The sequence below is a fragment of the Salvelinus alpinus genome, chromosome 23 (genome assembly GCF_045679555.1).
Source record: "Salvelinus alpinus chromosome 23, SLU_Salpinus.1, whole genome shotgun sequence".
Taxonomy (NCBI): Eukaryota; Metazoa; Chordata; class Actinopteri; order Salmoniformes; family Salmonidae; genus Salvelinus; species Salvelinus alpinus.
The window spans coordinates 25759381-25780104 of NC_092108.1; positions in this window are offsets into that span (position 1 = coordinate 25759381).

The following is a 20724-nucleotide window of genomic DNA, read 5'->3' on the forward strand; positions in this document are numbered from 1 at the left end:
CGCTGTTTATCAGACCGGGAGACATCCTGGAAAACTCACTAAAACATCTGTAGCTAATATGGAAAGGGGAGACTCACAAACACAATGGTGTTCAGGACCCATCTGAAGGTAACCCGGTACCGGTTAAAAAAATGAAAAAAAGTATGGAGGTAGTTTTGTGCCAAATACGTGTCCAAAAAACAAAAACATTTCCTGAGCATTTTTATATCTCCTAGATATAGGCCAGACACTTCAAAACATTATTCCTTAAGATTGTTTGGGGGACTGTGTTTTTACATTAATTAATGTTTTCTTCAATTCATTTCTATGGGTAATAGAAGTAGGCTGTATCACAACCGGCTGTAATCGGGAGTCCCATAGGGCTGCGCACAATTGGCCCAATGCTGTCCGGGTTCGGGGAGAGCTTGGCCAGGTTAGGCCCATCGTAAATAGTCAACATAATCAATATCTCGGCCCTATTTCGCAAATATCCATTCACATTATAGAATTCCAAATTTAATGGATGGTGATGGCTTTGAGGTGGATGTATAGCCTAAAAACAACTATCCATTTCTGCATTAGTAGAAATGTGATTGAGAATCCAGCAGGAGTGAATCTGGCCACACTGAAGCCCCAGCGGTGTAAAGCCATGGTGTTGGTGGTTGTGATGGTGATGACGGTGATGGCTCAGTCTACTTACCCATGATGTTCCTTGATGCTAATTCAACACCATCATTGGCACGACGCCGCAATCAATCTCACCTTATAATGACATACGAACCCCTGACTCTCCTGTCTCTCTCGTTCTATTTCTCACGCTCTCCCTCTCCCTCCATCTCTCTCTCCCACTCAGTGTCTGTTATCTACTTCCTGACACACATGGTTGATTAGTTTCATTGTATAGCTGTGGGTTTGGATGGTGAAGATGAAACCGTGTTCCCGTTTCCTTGGCTCCTCATTCTACAGTGGCTAATTATGGTGATGCTGGTGTCAGACAGTTGCCAGCCATTTGACTAGCCTAATCAGTCACAGAGCAGCTACAGGTCACACCACATCAGACATTTTGTGTCAGCAGTGCAGGTGGAAGGTGAGGCCCATATCAAATCAAATATCAATACATTGTTAGCGATGATGAAAAAATTATATTCTGTACTTGTACTGTACTATACTGTGCTTCTTATTCTTCATCAACAGGGTGGTATGAAATTTTGAATAGCCTACCTAGTTTTTATCTAATGTTGCCTTTATGAAAAGCATGTGTTTAAAGCCACTAGTCCCACTCATGTTCTTTCAACTTGAGAGTGAAAAGATTTCAATAAAATATATTTAGCAACTTTTTCACTCAGGACACCCTTCTAGCATTGGGGAACATCCCGCCCCTTAAGATTTTCACTGTACCCTGTAATTACACCTAAACTTAATCGTTGTTGATCATTGAGCACACCTTTATTTAGGACGGCGTCCATGTTTACACATTATGTGAATTATTATTATACATAATGAATGTATAATATTACTGTCTGTCAGATACTTCACTGTCTGTCAGATACTTATACTGCATTTGTAAATTATAATAATTGGGAGTAATTACATAGTCATGGAACAGTGGCATAATGGAGCATGTTTTGATCTGTCAAAAAAATCGTGTTCTTGAGAAATCGTGTCAAACAGAAAATGTGTTTAAAAAAGATAATGATAATGTGCACGTGCTCATGATCTGTTAAAGGATTGATAAAAAGAGGCCTCCATAAGGTACTCCGGGCTTCATTGTCTGTCTATCCATTACAGTCTAAAACAGTATTTCATTATTTGGCAGGATGAATAGATGGCTCATAAACACTTGACTTGGTCCAGTCTCGGTGGACTCCTCAACCATACGGATGCAGAGAGGTGGGGTGGGGGGGTCTTTTGAAACGCATCTCCTTATTTCTGGCACTGGTCTCCTCAATCCCACAGTTCTGGCATCCCTAAGCATCAGGAGACAACAGTGAGGTATACTACAGTACACACTCCTCTTTGTGGTCTAGTTGGCATGGTCACTGGCCAGGAATCGTGTGGCTCCATTGGCTGTGCATGGGGAACCAACCAACCACCAACCAACCAAGTGATGTGTGTAGGGATCCGTATGTGAGATAAAACCTGGGGTGTAATCGTTATTCCAAACAGTTGCAAAACGGAAGACTATTGGACAAATTCAGGTAGGTCCCTCCCTGTTTCATTCTGTTTACTTCCGTTTAAGAAACGTTTTGCAACAGAATTTGCGTAATGAATACGCCCCTTATGACTCCGTTGAGAGAGGTTCTGAGTGAACTGGATCTGCCCACGATTCACTATAAGAGGGTTCTGTGTGAGGGAGAAATCTGTAGGCAGGTGAGAGTCTAGCTATGTAAATTAATTGGCTTGGATTAGGCATTCTATGCATAGCCCCTTGCAGTAATTCAGGCCATATCGCAAAACACTGGGCAATTGGCCATCCCGATGGCCCCGGCAGGCATATTAGTGGAACAAAAGTACCTGCATGGCAATGCTGCATAGGAAATGTCTCTGCATACAAAGGTCCTACTGGTTAAAAACATTCAACTTAAAACAATGTTCAACAACAGGCAACATAGATGGATAGTCAACGCTAAACCTGTAAACAAGGAGCTCAAAGCAGGGTTTTATTTGTGGTTTATCTCTGTAATGTTTCTGTGTTTTGTCTATTTTGTTGTGATGGTGATGTATTGATCCTGTGGACATGTGTATTGATAATGATGGACGACCTTGTGTCTTCTCACATTGCCAGACATGTGCCAGACAATTGTACTCCGATAATTCAAATCCTAATGTGTGGTTTACCTTTATTACTATGGAAGAAGGACACAGTACACTTGCCATAGGAGGATATGATACATTGGAACTAAATGTCTAAAATGTATGACATCTGCTACATTGGAGTACAATGTGCAGTGCACTCTAAAATGTTGCTCTAGGTTTAATACACACTGTAAACAACCAGGTCCCACCACAGTCATACAGGAACCAATTACTAGCCTGTAATGACTAGGAGGACTTTATTTATTTATGATATGAATTTACTGCCAGGAAGATCATCTCTGCTTTATGGAGGCATTAAAATTGCAGGTCTCTGGGCTGCTGCTAAAGCTCCAGCTGTTAGACAACAGGAGAGGCAGGGATGTGAGGAGGAAGGTTCTGCTTCACTTCAGCTTCAAGGAACAATGAGATCCATTCTAATCCGGCCAGGGACTGGTCCGAAATGGCACCCTATTCTCCGTTGCAATACTTTTGACGAGAGCCCGCTGTGGCATTTTGGATACAACGCTGGAGCAGGCAAAAGCAGGGTTGACCATCCCTCACAGAGCTCTGTGAGTATCCATATATTATTCATATGGATATTATCGCTGGCCTGCAGTGGGTGGAATATGGACGTAGATTAATATCAATGTCTTGACAAGCAAAGTGTCTTTAGTTAAAATAGTTGGCCAGTTTGTGCTTCTGTTCTAGCTGACTGAAACACTTTCAGATAGGAAAAGACAAAAAGTGGGGGTTATTCATTCGGGCTCATTGGACTGGGCTCGGAAACAAATGAGTAATGCTCTCCACACCCCCTTGTCCCACCCATGAAGTGGTACGAGCGATTAGAGCGCCATTATCCAAGCACAAGGGAGGTTCAGTGCAGGCCCGAACCAGATTTATGGTGGCGGTGGCCCACGCACCACTGACTGACCCTCTTCAAGCTGCCCCTTTGTGAGCATTCACCATACAGTAGATACACTTAATGGATGAGCACAATGTGCCTCAATGGCCCTGTGATGATGGATCTGGGGCATTGTGGAAAAGCACTTCAGTACAGACAAACCAAATAGTTCAGAGACCTAGCCTGACACCCAAGAACTAGGGGGTGTGGGAGGGTTCGAGGGGGGTTGTTCTAGAACATTGTTCCGGGAAAATTGGGGTGAATAATTGGGTCTCAGTATAGTTGCCACGCATTGCTGAGCAGCCCTTTAATTGAATATGAAGGGATTGTTGAGAAACAATTTGCTTTTAATCTGAGTGTGGAACCGACCCAGACGTGTCCAGAGCATATCCGCTGCACTGTATTTTCAAGCCCCCACCCCTCCATACACAATACGTATGCACACACACACACACACACACACACACACACACACACACACACACACACACACACACACACACACACACACACACACACACACACACTCATAGCGATTGTCGCATTTCAACAAAGACAAAAAAGTAGATAAAATGGACTGCTGTAGTCTAGTGTCGACACTTGCAGCTTTGTTAACGCACTCCATTTCATTACTGCTCTCTCTCTCTCTCTCTCTCTCTCTCTCTCTCTCTCTCTCTCTCTCTCTCTCTCTCTCTCTCTCTCTCTCTCTCTCTCTCTCTCTCTCTCTCTCTCTCTCTCTCTCTCTCTCTCTCTCTCTCTCTCTCTCTCTCTCTCTCTCTCTCTCTCTCTCTCTCTCTCTCTCTCTCTCTCTCTCTCTCTCTCTCTCTCTCTCTCTCTCCTCTCTCTCTCTCTCTCTCTCTCTCTCTCTCTCTCTCTCTCTCTCTCCCATCATCCCTATTAAACAACATTATGACTTAACATGGAGTTGATCTCCTAAACTTTGTCTCTACTCACAATCTAATGACAGACTGTGAGTGTCAGAGATCTCCCTTCCTCTCCCTCCCTCCCTCCCTTAGCGGTGGCTGGGCAAGCAAGAAGACATGTCATGTGGTAATTATGTAAGTAGCCAGATTGGCCCCATGAATATGACACAGAACGGATGGTTGTTACTTGTCAGGGAGATTACAGTGGTGCAATGGGGCTAGCACCTAACGTTCTAACAAATGGCCTCTGTAACATTATGTAAAATTGGTGTGTTTTTCAGATGATTATAAGATTGTTCTATGTAATTATTATTTGACACTGTAGCTTATGAAGTGCACTTTACAAGTAGAATACATGCATTTAGCTAAGCCACGTGACCATCAGTCAATATGACCATTACTGTGCAAGCAGACATAACACAACAGCATCAGACATGTCATTTATGCAAATTAATTGGATACCTAGTACATTTCAACATCACCAACAATAGCAGAGAAACATTTTGTTTGAAATCTTTTTCTGTCTGAACCCTCCCCTCAACCTCAGTGTCCTTTTTGCTCTGCACCGCTAATCATCATGTTCTGTTTGTTTATTCATTGCCATCTCTCCTAATTTCTCCAGCCATCCACAGTATTCTAATGAACTTTGATGCCACCGGGCAAACAGAGACTGGCAGCCATCCCTCTTCTACCGAAAGGCTGACACTAGCTAGCTTTCCATCCAATTGGCGACAGATTTTCATGCGAATTTTCAAAAACACGCAATATAAAATATGTGCTTTTTACCGCTAGTGGTGTTTCCACCAAACGGACTTGTTGTGGATAAAAATCACTGTGTGTCAACGTAGTTTTCATGTACCGAATAAAAATCTGAAGTTCAATGTGTTTCCATTGCATAGTTTTGTCACAAAAACTGTTGCGTTAAATAATAAATATGACTACTATGGTCACTATGGTGACTGGAAAGAGGAGACAGAGGGTTGTGAGACAGAGGTTTAATCCTTGATACATGAAAAGTGGGATGTATACGGAGGGTGCGTGGCAACAGAAGACGAACAGCAGAGGGACTAAGGATCTTGGAGACTGGGAAAGGGCTGATTAAATAGGGGGCAGCATTTTCACGTTTGGATGAAAAGCGTGCCCACAGTAAACTGCCTGCTACTCAGTCCCAGTTGGTAATATATGTATATTATCATTAGTATTGGATAGAAAACACTCTGAAGTTTCTAAAACTGTTTGAATGATGTCTGTGACTATAACAGAAATTATTTGGCAGGCAAAACTCCGAGGACAAACCATTCAGATCTTTTTATTTTGAGGTCACTCTCTTTTCAATGAATTTCATTGGGAATCCAGATTTCTAAGGGACCTTCCTGCAGTTCCTATCGCTTCCACTGGATGTCAGCAGTCTTTAGAAATTGGTTGAGGTTTTTCCTTTGAGAAATGAAGAAGTAGCCATGTTCAGAATGAGGCTCCAGTGAAGTGTACTGTTTGTTAGAGGCGCGTGACCAGAAAGCATGCTACACATTTCTTTCCTCCGGTATTGAACACAGATCTTCCCGTCTTCAATTTTATCGATTATTTACGTAGAAAAATAGCTAAAGTTGTATTACAAAAGTAGTTTGAAATGTTTGGACAAAGCTTACAGGTAACTTTTGAGATATTTTGTAGTCACGTTGTGCCAGTTGGAACCGGTGTTTTTCTGGATCAAACGCGCAAAATAAATGGACATTTTGGATATATATCGACGGAATTAATCGAACAAAAGGACCATTTGTGATGTTTATGGGACATATTGGAGTGCCAACAGAAGAAGCTCATCAAAGGTAAGGCATGACTTATATCTTTATTTCTGTGTTTTGTGTCGCGCCGGGAGTGCTGAAATATGATGGTCTGTGATTGTTAGCTGGGGTGCTATCCTCAGATAATAGCATCGTTTGCTTCGCCGTAAAGCATTTTTGAAATCTGACACGTTGGCTGGATTCACAACAAGTGTAGCTTAAATTTGGTATATTGAATGTGTGATTTCATGAAAGTTAAATTTTTCTAGTAATTTATTTGAATTTGGCACTCTGCATTTTCACTGGATGTTGGCCAGGTGGGATGCTACCATCCAACATATCCAAGAGAGGTTAACTTCTTGACACTAGGGGTCAGATTATATATATATATTTTTAAATAACGTTCCCAAGGTAAACAAACTATTTCTCAGGTCCAGATCATAGAATATGCATATAATTTACAGATTAGGATAGAAAACACTCCAAAGTTTCCAAAACGGTCAAAATATTGTCTGTGAGTATAACAAAACTGATTCTGCAGGCAAAAACCTGAGAAAATATAACCCGGAAGTGATATTTTTTATTTTTATCTGTGTTTCCTGGCCAGTCTTTCTTCCATTTAAAGGGGTATCAACCAGATTCCTTTTCCAATGGCTTCCTCCGGCTGTGACCAGGCTTTAGACATAGTTTCAGGCTTTTATTTTGAAAAATGAGCGAGAATTTCAAAAGTAGTCAGGTGTCCTCTGAATAGTTCCTGCGCGCGAGAGGGGAGCTCTCCATTTTCCTTTTCTCTCTTATTGAATAGGTTACGGTCCGGTTGAAATATTATCTATTATGTTTGTTAAAAACAACCTGAGGATTGATTATAAAAAAACATTTGACATGTTTCTATGACCATTACGGATACTTTTTGGAATTTCCGTTGAATGGAACGAGGCTGTAGTTTTCTCAACATAACGCGCAACCCAAATGGCGTTTTTTTGGTTATAAAAGTAATATTTATAATAAAGTAATATTTAACATTTATTGTGTAACTGGGAGTCTCGTGAGTGCAAACATCCGAAGATTATCAAAGGTAAGCGATTAATTTGATTGCTTTTCTGACTTTCTTGACCATGCTAATTTGGGGCTAGCTGTTGTAGCATTGATTAATACACTCACAAAAGCTTGGATTTCTTTCTCTGTAAAGCATATTTTCAAAATCTGACACGATAGGTGGATTAACAACAAGCTAAGCTGTGTTTTGGTATATTTCACTTGTGATTGCATGATTATAAATATTTTTAGTAATATTTTTGAATTTGGTGCCCTGCAATTCAGCGGTTGTTTAGGGAAATGATCCCGTAATCGGGATCTGTGCGCAGAAAGGTTAACCTGTCTGGCTCCGGGGTTCCGCTAGCGGAACTCCTCCCACATTCCACTGAAAAGACAGAGCGCGAAATTCCAAAAATATTTCTGAGAAATATTTAACTTTCACACATTAACAAGTCCAATACAGCAAATGAAAGATACACATCTTGTGAATCCAGCCAACATGTCCGATTATTAAAATGTTTTACAGCGAAAACACCACGTATATTTATGTTAGCCCCCCACCAAATACAAAAAAGGACAGACATTTTTCACAGCACAGGTAGCATGCACAAAACCAACATAACTAACCAAGATCCAACATAACTAACCAAGAAACAACTTCATCAGATGACAGTCCTATAACATGTTACACAATAAATCTATGTTTTGTTCGAGAAATTTGCATATTTGAGGTATAAATCAGTTTTACATTGCAGCTACCATCACAGCTACCGTCAAAAATAGCACCGAAGCAGCCAGAGTAATTATAGAGACCAACGTGAAATACCTAAATACTCGTCATAAAACATTTCTGAAAAATCGATGGTGTACAGCAAATTAAAGACAAACATCTTGTGAATCCAGCCAATATTTCCGATGTTTTAAGTGTTTTACAGCGAAAACACAATATAGCATTATATTAGCTTACTACAATAGCCTACCACACTACCGCATTCATTCATCAAGGCACGTTAGCGATAGCAATAGGCACGTTAGCGATAGCGAATAAACCAGCAAAAGATATTCATTTTCACTAACCTTCATAAACCTTCATCAGATGACAGTCCTATAACATCAGGTTATACATACACTTATGTTTTGTTCGAAAATGTGCATATTTAGAGCTGAAATCAGTGGTTATACATTGTGCTAACGTAGCATCTTTTTCCCAGAATGTGCGGATATTTTTCTAAAACTCACCTATTCTGACCAAATAACTATTCATAAACATGATTAAAAAATACATGTTGTATAGGAAATGATAGATACACTAGTTCTGAATGCAATCGCCGTGTTAGAATTCTAAAAATAACTTCATTACGACATCCAGCTTATGTTATAGCGAGAGCGTGCCCAAAATCTGGGCGCTACCTAATAGTACACATGTTCGACAGATATATGAAATAGCATCATAAAATGGGTCCTACTTTTGACGATCTTCCATCAGAATGTTGTACAAGGGGTCCTTTGTCGTGAACAATCGCTGTTTGGTTTTAGAACGTCCTCTTCTCCAGTCAATTAGCACAGAAAGCTAGCAAAGTAGCGCGAAGCGCTCCTTCCTGAACAAAGGCACACAACGCAACACGCCTAACGCCCCGAAAAAATTTCAATAATCTAATAAAACTATATTGAAAAAACATACTTTACGATGATATTGTCACATTTATCAAATAAAATCAAAGCCGGAGATATTAGTGGTCTATAACGACAGCTTTCCAGAAGGCAATCCCAGGCTCCTTCTCGCGCTTTCCAGAAATCAGGAAATGGGTGACACGTCATGCCAAGAGCTTTTATTCCACCTCAGACCAAGATAAACACTCCATTTCTTCTCTCACTGCCTATTGACATCTAGTGGAAGGTGTATGACGTGCATGTATACTTATACATATCAAGCCCATTTATAGGAAGGCCCTAGAACAGAGCATAGTTTTCAGATTTTCCACTTCCTGATCAGGAAGTTTGCTGCAAAATTAGTTCTGTTTTACTCACAGATATAATTCAAACGGTTTTAGAAACTAGAGAGTATTTTCTATCCAATAGTAATAATAATATGCATATTGTACGAGCAAGAATTGAGTACGAGGCCGTTTAAATTGGGCCCGATTTTCCCCCAAAGTGAAAACAGCGCCCTCTGTCCTCAACAGGTTAATGCAACCGCTGTGTCAGATTTCAAAAACGCTTTACGGTGAAAGCACACCTTGCGATTATGTTTGGTAAGCGCCAAGTCACAGAAAAACATACAGCCATTTTCCAAAGAGGGAAAGGTGTCACAAAAGTCAGAAATAGCATTATAAATATTCCCTTACCTTTGATGATCTTCATCAGAATGCACTCCCAGAAATCCCAGTTCCACAATAAATGTTTGTTTTGTTCGATAAAGTCCATCATTTATGTCCAATTACCTCCTTTTTGTTTGCGCGTTTAGTTCACAAATCCAAACTCAGGAGACGCGGCGGGCAAGTCCAGGCGAAAGTTCAGACGAAAAGTCATATTACAGTTTGTAGAAGCATGTCAAACGATGTATAGAATCAATCTTTAGGATGTTTTTAACATAATACTGTTTCAACCAGAGTATTCCTTTGTCTTTAAAAATGCAATGGAACGCAATTAACTCTCACGGGTGCGCGCGAGACTGAGCTCATGGCACTCTGCCAGACATCTGGTTGAAACAGCTCTCATTCTCTCCCCTTCACAGTAGAAGCCTCAAACAAGGTTCTAAAGACTGTTGACATCTAGTGGAAGCCTTAGAAAGTGCAACATGACCCCATAGACACTGTATATTCGATAGGCAATGACTTGAAAAACTATAAACCTCAGATTTCCCACTTCCTGGTTGGATTTTTTATCAGGGTTTTGCGTTCTGTTATATTCACAGACATCATTCAAACAGTTTTAGAAACTTCAGAGTGTTTTCTATCCAAATCTCTATACTAATTATATGCATATTCTAGCTTTTGGGCCTGAGTAGCAGGCAGTTTACTCTGGGCACCTTATTATCCAAGATACTCAATACTGCCCTCCAGTCCCAAAGAAGTTAAATTGTTTTGTTACCTTATCAATCTACACACAATACCCCATAATGACAAAGTAAAAAACGTACAACATTTACATAAGTATTCAGACCCTTTGTTATGAGACTCGAAATTGAACTCAGGTGCATCCTGTTTCCATTGATCATCCTTGACATGTTTCTACAACTTGATTGAAGTCCACCTGTGGTCAATTCAAATGATTGGACAGGATTTGGAAAGGCCCACAATTAGCAATGTATGTCAGAGCAAAAAATAAACCATGAGGTAGAAGGAATTGTCCATAGAGCTCGACACAGGATTGTGTCGAGGCACAGATCTGAGGAAGGGTAGCAAAAAGTTTCTGCAGCATTGTAGGTCCCCAAGGACGCTGTGGCCTCCTTCTCTCTTAAATGGAAGATGTTTGGAACCAACAAGACTCTTCCTAGAGCTTGCCACCCGGCCAACCTGAGCAATCGGGGAGAAGGGCATTTGTGTGGGAGGTGACCAAGAACCCGATGGTCACTCTGACAGAGCTCCAGAGTTTCTCTGTGGAGATGGGAGAACCTTCCAGAAAGACAACCATCTCTGCAGCACTCCACAAATCAGGCCTTTATGGTAGAGTGGACAGACAGAAGCCACTCCTCAATAAAAGGCACATGAAAGCCTGCTTGGAGTTTGCCAAAAGGCACCTAAAGGTCTCTCATACCATGAGAAACAAGATTATCTGGTCTGATGAAACCAAGATTGAACTCTTTGGCCTGAATGCCAAGCGTCACATCTGGAGTGATCCTGGCACCATCCCTACGGTGAAGCATGGTGGTGGCAGCATCATTCTGTGGGGATGTTTTTCAGCGGCAGGAACTGGGAGACTAGTCAGGACTGACGGAAAGATGAACGGAGGAACGTACGGAGCAAAGTACAGAGAGTTCCTTAACCTCTACGGGATCGGTTGAGCTAACGTGCACTAATGTGATTAGCATGACGTTGTAAGTAACAAGAACATTTCCCAGGACATAGATATGTCTTATATGGGCAGAAAGCTTAAATTCTTGTTAATCTAACTGCACTGTCCAATTTACAGTAGTTATTACAGTGAAAAAATACCATGCTATTGCTTGAGGATAGTGCACAATAACAAAAACTTATCACTGCAACTGGTTTGATACATTCACCTCTGAAGGTAAATAATGTACTTCCATTCAGTATTCTTGCTCTGATTTGTCTCCCTGAGGGTCTCAGAGATAAAATGTAGTATAGTTTTGTTTGATAAAAATCTATTTTTATATTCAAATGCAGGAACTGGGTTTTACAGTTTGAACCCTTGCTGTGTCTGTACTGAACTCTAATGTGCTCTACTGTACTAAACTCTGCTGCACTGTACTGAACTACACTCTACTTTACTGTACTATACTGTACACTACAGTCCTGTACTGAACTATACTTGTCTTTAGTGTACTGTACTGAACTCTACTGTACAGTACTGAACTATAATCTACTCTACTGTACTGTAATGTACTGACCTTTACTGTACTGAACACTACTGTACTGAACTATACTATACTTTATTGTACTGAACTCTAATGTACTGTAGTGTACTTCACTGTACTGAGCTCTACTGTGCTGAAGGTTGATGTCCAAACTTTTGAAACATAAGCGTCTTTGATTGGGTATGATTTGGGGGCAGAGCTCATTAAAATAATAGCCAGTGTGTAGAATAATACCCAAATATGTAAAGGGAGATATTGCATATTTATACCTTTGTTTACCCATTTAGGATACATAACCATGAAGAGAATGACATTCATATCCATAATTATGCATTTATATGTATTTCAGATCAGAGACCCATGACGAAATTCCATTACCGCAATTCCGTTACCAGATGTAAATCCACTTTGCTTACTGTAGTTCAATAACCAAAATATATTTTTTCAAAGTCAATAAGTAATGTCTTAGCTGACATTCTGACATCCTAAACATTCTTTCTGCAGACATCTTGAATCTTAAATCGGAGAAGATATTTAACAGAGTTTTTGGAAAACGTCGACACAAAAAACGGAGGGAGATTTGACAAAAATTATGTTACCAAATTTTGCATCTGCACAGATCTTCCAGTAAATGTGTTTTTGTACAATTTTCAGTGTAAATTGCTAAAAGTAGTCCTTGTGCATAAAGTTGTATGGTTTGTTAAACTTTGAAATCAATGTTTTTTGTTTGGCATACATTTTAAGTGAGAAGTCTTAGCCAAATTCCGTTATCGTGGAATTGCCCCACTGATATTTGAAAGCTGAAAGTTGTAAACTTGTTTTTATTATGGAAACATATTTATACTTTATGGCTGTATTATCATTCAAACTTCAGCACAGTCAAGGATGAATCCACTCATGTGGAATAAATTCGATGATCTCTTTCATCCTCACAGAGCCAGTGTCGTCCATTATCAGAATTATAAAGACAAACAAAACACATTGATGTATGTGTCTATGCCTTGACCCAAACCAAAGACGGAAGAGGAAGCGAAACACTCCAGAATTATTTCTGGTTACATTGCAGTCAATGAACTCAACAGTGGATCCAGAACAGGGCTTATTGGAGACAGAAACCACGTTTCCATTCATAGTTTTTATGTGAGTAAAGTCATGAGGTATAAAACAAAATCATGACAGCTATGATGGAAACTGGAAGTTTTAGAACAGTTTTTTAAATGCCGACAGATAATTTGTTTGTTCCATATGGAGGGAGCTTTTTGTGTCGGTAAAATGTATTATGCAAGAAATGGATGTGGAAGCGCCTTTATGTGAAAATATTATCGTATCGAAGTAAACTTGGAGTCTCGCAATGACATGGTGTGAGGTCCTCCCAATATGACTCGGAAGCCAGGCAGTGTATTAGGCTACTGTCACGATCGTCGTAAGAAGCGGACCAAAGCGCAGCGTGGTTTGAATACATTCTTCTATATTTAATGAAGAACACTTAAACAAAAAACAACAAAACGAATAAGACGAACGTGACCACTATAATAAACACTGTGCTAACATGCAACATAACATAGACAATAACCCACAACCCACAATACAAAACAGGCTACCTAAATATGGTTCCCAATCAGAGACAACGCAAAACACCTGTCTCTGATTGAGAACCATATCAGGCCAAAAAGATAAATAGAAAACATAGAAATACAAACATAGACTGCCCACCCCAACTCACGCCTTGACCAACTAAATAAAGACAAAACAAAGGAAATAAGGTCAGAAACGTGACAGCTACAAAGGAAATCATTTAAGGACAGATCTCAATTTACTGGTAGGAGAGGTGGTCCAAAATAGGTGAGGATTGTCCAAAAATGTTTTGGGGTGGGGGGTTATGTGTTTTTTGAGGGGGGGGCACATGGGAGGGTAATTTGTTCCTGGTTTACATTCACTGTTTTACAGGTTTTGCAATATCATTTATTCCATCCTAACCAAATTTCGTCATCTGCTTGCATGCGCCTTCCCTATATCAAGGTATTTTGGTTCTTCCCTTATGCACTACACTTTTCCGTGCGCTAACCTTTATTAAAAACTGGGTGGTTCGAGCCCTGAATGCTGATTGGCTGACAGCCGTGGTATACCAGACCGTATAACACGGGTATGACAAAACATGTATTTTTACTGGTCTAATGATGTTGGTAACCAGTTTATAATAGCAATAAGGCACCACGGGGGTTTCTGGTATATGGCCAATATACCACAGCTAAGGGCTGTCTCCAGGCACACCGCATTAAGTCGTGCGTAAGAACATCCCTTAGCCGAGATATATTGGCCATATACCACACCTCCTTGAGTCGTATTGCTTAACTGCAGTGCATTAGGAAAGTATTCAGAACAGTTTACTTTTTCTAAAAGTCTTATTCTAAAATGGATTAAATTGTTATTTTTTTCTCACCTTCAATCAATCTACACACAATACCCCATAATGACAAATATCACGTTTACATAAGTATTCAGACCCTTTACTCAGTACTTTTTTGAAGCACCTTTGGCAGCAATTACAGCCTCAGGTCTTCTTGGGTATGACGCTACAAGCTTGGTACACCTGCATTTGGGGAGTTTCTCCCATTCTTCTCTGAAGATCCTCTCCACCTTCGTCAGGTTGGATGGATAGTGTCGCTGCACAGCTATTTTCAAGACTCTCCAAAGATGTTAGATTGTTTTCAAGTCCGGGTACTGGCTGGGCCACTAAAGGACATTCAGAGATTTGTCCCGAAGCCACTCCTGCGCTGTCTTGGCTGTGTGGTTAGGGTCGTTGTCCTGTTGGAAGGTGAATCTTCCCCCCAGTCTGAGGTCCTGAGCGCTCTGGAGTGGGCTTTCCTTAACTAATTTCAATATGTACCGCCTTAAAACCATCATCACATGTGTGCCTACGCCTTGCTTTGGCTTTGATACTGTTAAACTTTAATCTGTTATGTGGCTGGAAAAAGCACACTGCATTGTGACTGGATGGCAGTGTAAATGTAACTTTACACTATTTTCTGATGAATGAAAGCATCCGACAGCAGTAGCTGCTTTTCATTTAGGATGAACGAGTTGCACTGAAAATAAAGATAATGTGACGGGTGTCCAGTACACATTTTGAGCAAAGTTATTATTTGACTTTCCATCTCCTTTTGTTTTTCTGCTATCATCAAGCTGAAATGATATACGTTTTAGAAAATTCAACATCTACTCTCTCTGCACAGATTCCCAGGAAACCACCGCAGGAGCTTTTACCAAAGCAAAGAAGGGGGGATATGCTGTGAAGCCTGTGAAGACAGACCCAACATACTGTAAGTCATAGTTATTTATTTCAATTCTGCATCAGTTGAGCATTTCAGGCACACAAAAACACTGAACATTTCCTAAAAAAGTGCACGATCAAATATTGCATATTTCAAATTGAGTACTTTAAAAAACATTAAAAAACACTTGTAGAATGAGTAGATCACTACATCAACGAATTGATAGCATCATAACTCAAAACACTCAATAAAAGTTTATTAAATTCACTACCTATTAAACAAACCTTTCGCTTTTTAAAGACATTAAGTATAAGTAGAAGGCTAAGTAGAAGGCTCCTGGATCTCCTCTTCAACGAGGTCAACCTTGATCCAGCACTGTATGTGGGGAAGCAGCGTGAGCTTTCCATCCCAGGACCCCTGTCTGCCCAGTGTGAGAGGCCTGACAAGGAGGGGGCCATAGCTGGATTTGTCTCCCGCTTCAATCTTGGGTGTGACTGAAGCCAAGTGGGTGACTGAAGCCTGCTTGATTGAAACAGGGTACATGGGTCAACATCCTCTCCCACTCCCTCCCTATCATTTTCTGTAGTTAGCCTAAGTAATTACGTTTCATGTGATATGATATCAAATGTTGTTACTTTGTAATGTTTATTTCAAGCATTCGAACGGGAGATGAGTGTTCCAAATTGTACAAATCATTGGGGTCCTGCACACTTTTTATGTCAAATGATGTCTCACCATTCTTTCTCATCTCTATTTCTCATGAGTGTTCATGTTGACCACCTTTTGTACGCTGCTGGTACTCCAGAGGAGGTTGGTGGCACCTTAATTGGAGAGGACAGGCTCATGGTAATGGCTGAAGCGGAATCGTTGGAATGGTTTCCCATTCCATTGCTCCGTTCTAGCCATTATTATACCTCAGCAGCCTCCACTGTGGTACTCGCTGTTAATTATCTATGCATGGTCACGTTACCCCTACCTGCATGTACATATTAGCTCAATTATCTCAACTAACCTGTACCCCCGCAAGCTGACTCGGTCCTGGTACCCCCTATATATCATCTCGTTATTGTTATTTTCTTGTGTTTTTTTTATACTTTAGTTAATAATAGTTTTTTTTAATCTAATATATTCTTACCTACTTTTTCAAAATTCTGCATTGTTGGTTAAGGGCTTGTAAATAAGCATTTCAATATAAGGTCTACCTGTTGTATTCGGCGTGTGTGACAAATAACATTTTATTTAATTTTATCAATATTTTGGCTATGCTGGCCTATTTTAAATTATCAAATAAATGTCTGATCAATATATGCAATTCTGAGCATAGTCATGTATAATGCTAGTGCAGAGGCACCAGTAAACTTATTGTACACTGTTTTTATGTACATTCCCATTTCTAAGCTTCTAAGGTGACTCAGGCTTTACTAATTCTTGTGAAGAAGTGTCAGTGATCTGTAATCTGTAATTAGTTACTAAACAATAGAAATGCTTAAGTTTGTCTGATCTCCAACAGTCCATGACAAGCTCTGTTGACCATTAGAGCATTTTGCAGAGAAAATGGTTTGAGGCATACTATTTAGGCTCGGAATGACATGTGGCCCATTGTTTACCTTGTTACCTGGCAATGACCATGAGGGTGTTTCAAAGAGCTGTCAGTCAAGGCAAGCTCATGAATATAAGCTCCCCACCCACTCAGTATGTTCTTTCATGCTTCCTGATAGTTAGAGACGAGAGGAAAGGTACAATTTCTTCAATTCTGACCATTATATAGCATCAAAATATTAAGGATGATGTTTTGGTCATTACAAAGCTATTTTTACTTGAAAATAGGATGACTGTGTGGGACCTTTAAATTTACAGAAAGCAGAACATTTTCTCCAAAACTAAATATAAGTGTTGATATTAGTTGGCAGGGGTCTTTACTTCAACATGATTGTGTTATGATGTATTTCTAATACAATATCTTTTAATCTTTTAAGACTTTTTCAACCTTTGCTCATCACTGATTTGTAGGTTTGAAAATGATTGAAACGTTTATATATCCCTTAATTTCTCAAAAATATAGACTCTTAACTTTTATTTGACACACAATTTGACATGCTCCTATGAACCTCACATGTTGGTGCTCATGGGTCCTTTTACAGGAAAATGACCTGCGGAAATGTGTTCCTTGGAAACCTTTTCCAGTCGAAGGCACAGCATCAAATAAACTTCCTATCGTGTTAATCACTGTTTGTCCTCCTGCGGCTGTGCAACCACTGCCAGTAACGCTCTCTGATTTTCTGTGAGGGACTGTGAGGGACAAGACATAGAGCTAGGGGAAGGAGCGTCGGTTGGGAATGTTGGTTGCTAGAAGAATGATTGACAGGGGTGACATTCTGTTCCCAGATAATCTTAAACCTCTATAGTAAACAGGAAATGATAATGGAGCAATTAGGTCCTTCAAAATACATTAGCTCCATAAATCAACTGCGATGCTTCACATTTTAATGTTCTGATACCATGGCAATCCTTACACCAACACATCCTGGTTCATCCTATGGTCACGGATCCCTCCCAGTACTGTTGCTCATTCCGTGCACCAGTTGTGGAGGTCTACGTCACCGGCCTCTAGGCACTGAACTGTCATTACGCACACCTGGTTCCAATTCAGCCTTTGCTCATTACTGATTTGTAGGATTGAAAATGATTGAAACATTTATATATCCCTTAATTTCTCAAAAATATAGACTCTTCGCTTTTATTTGACACAATGTGACATGCTCCTATGAACCTCACTGATTGTATTTTCCTAAATGTGCCCATTGTTTCACCATTGGGCTGTTGATTATTGTTCCAATGTCCGTTGGTCGTGTGAGTATCTCTGCTGTGTGTTTTGGCTTTTGTGCCGTGTGTATTGCACAGATGATTACGGGTCACGTCCTGTGTGGTATCATTGTGCACTTGTGTATTTATTCGAGGTACTTCTCGCTCTTTTGTTTGGGTCTCAACCCTGTGTTTTGTATACGTGTTTGTTTGGTCTACGTCCTCGTGTCTTTACATGGCACGCTATAATTTGGGTAAATAAAAAACCCTATTACGCATTCCTGCGCCTGTCTCCCGATCCCTTTATACCAACGTGACACCTACCACCTAAATCTCCCTATTAGCAGTGTGCTTGAGCATGATGAGACTGTCTATCACAGAATCCTCTTCTCAAAACCTTTGGGGAAGAACTGATCTGAGAGCAGATAATATACTTCATAGGATGCACTTATTGACAGCGAGTGGCAAGCAATCTATTTATCATATATACGGCACTCGTGTACATGTAACCAACAAATCTGAACACTATGTGGTGTAGTTTTTAGCTGCTGTTCATCTGAACAACCACTGACCTGGGCTGCAAACTCCACATTGATCAGAGCCAGGCTTGATGCTGTGGTGAAAGTGATTTCAATAAAAAAACAATTGTGCTGGCAATGGATTGTCCATATACACTGTATCATGCCCTTCTTGGTAAATTGGCTCATTCATTCACTCAAGGATCTATCCTCTCCATTCATTCTGTGTTTGAATATGGAACTGCAAAGAGGTTATTTACACTGAACAAAAATATAAACACAACATTCACATTTTACTGAGTTACAGTTCATATACAGTTCAGTCAATTTAAATAAATTCAATAGGCCCTAAACTATGGATGTCATATGACTGGGAATACAGATCTGCATCTGTTAGTCACAGATATCTTCTTTTTAAAAGATAGGCGTGTGGATCAGAAAACCAGTCAGTATCTTGTTTGACCACCATTTGCCTCACGCACCACAACACATCTCCTTCGCATAGATTTGATCAGGCTGTTGATTGTGGCCTGTGGAATATTTTCCCACTCCTCTTCAATGGCTGTGAGAAGTTGCTGTATATTGGCGGGAACTGGAAGACACGTCGAACCATAACATCCCGAACCTGCTCAATGGGTGACATGTCTGGTGAGTATGCAAGTCATGGAAGAACAGGGGCATTTTCAGCTTCCAGGAATTGTGTACAGATCCTTGCAACATGTGGATGTGCAATATCATGCTGAAACATGAAGTGATGGCAGTGGAAGAATGGCGTGTCAATGGGCCTCAGGATCTCATCACGTTATCTCTATGTATTCAAATTGCCAAAGATAAAATGCAATTGTGTTCGCTGTCCGTAGCTTAAGCTTGCCCATACCGTAATCCCACCGCCACCATGGGGCAATCTTTTAACAACGTTGACATCAGCAAACCGCTCGCCCACACAACGCCATACAGGCTGTCTGCCATCTGAACGGTACAGTTGAAATCGGGATTAATCCGCGAAGAGCACACTTCTCTAGCATGCCGGTGGCCATTGAAGGTGAGCATTTGCCCACTGAGGTCGGTTACGATGATGAACTGCTGTCAGATCAAGACCCTGGCGAGGATGACGAGCATGCAGATGAGCTTCCCTGAGACGGTTTCTGACAGTTTGTGCAGAAATTCTTTGGTTGTGCAAACCCACAGTTTCATCAGCTGTCCGGGTGGCCGGTCTCAGACGATCCCGCAGGTGAAAAAGCTGGATGTGGAGATTCTGGGCTGACATAGTTACAAGTGGTCTGCGGTTGTAATGCTGGTTGGACCTACTGGCAAATTCTCCTAAACAACATTGGAGGTGGCTTATGGTAGAGAAATTTACATTAAATTATCTGGCAACAGCTCTAGTGGAAATTCTTGCAGTCAGCATGCCAATTGCACGCTCCCTCTAAACTTGAGACATATGTGGCATTGTGTTGTGTGACAAAACTACACATTGTAGAATGTATAGATCCTTTTATTGTCCACAGCACAAGGTGCATCTGTGTAATTACCATCCTGTTTAAAACTTCTTTGGGATAGGGGGGCGCTGTTTTCACTTTGTAAAAAATCGTTCCCAAATTAAACTGCCTCGTACTCAATTCTTGCTCGTACAATATGCATATTATTATTACTATTGGATAGAAAACACTCATAAGTTTCTAAAACCGTTTGAATTATATCTGTGAGTAAAACAGAACTCATTTTGCAGCAAACTTCCTGTCAGGAAGTGAAAAATCTGAAATCGAGGCTCTGTTCCAGGGCCTTCCTATTCATTTGCTTGAAATCTATGGATATACATGCACTTCATACGCCTTCCACTAGATGTCAACAGGCAGTGAGAGGTGAAATGGGGTGTATAGCTTGATCTGAGGTCAAACGAGAGCTCTTGGAATGACATGACCCCAAATTTCCTTTGTTCAGCAAGGCGCGGGAAGGACATCAGCATTGGCTTCTGAAAAGCTTTCGTTATAGACGGCTAATATCTTCGGCTTTGATTTTATTTGATAAATGTGATAATATCATCGTAAAGTATTTTTTTTCAATATAGTTTTATCAGATTATTGAAAGTTTATCGGGAGTTTTGGCTTTTTCCGTTCTCTGCGTTTGGTGACGATGGACAGCTTCGCGCCACTTGGCTAGCTTTGGTTGCTAATTCGACA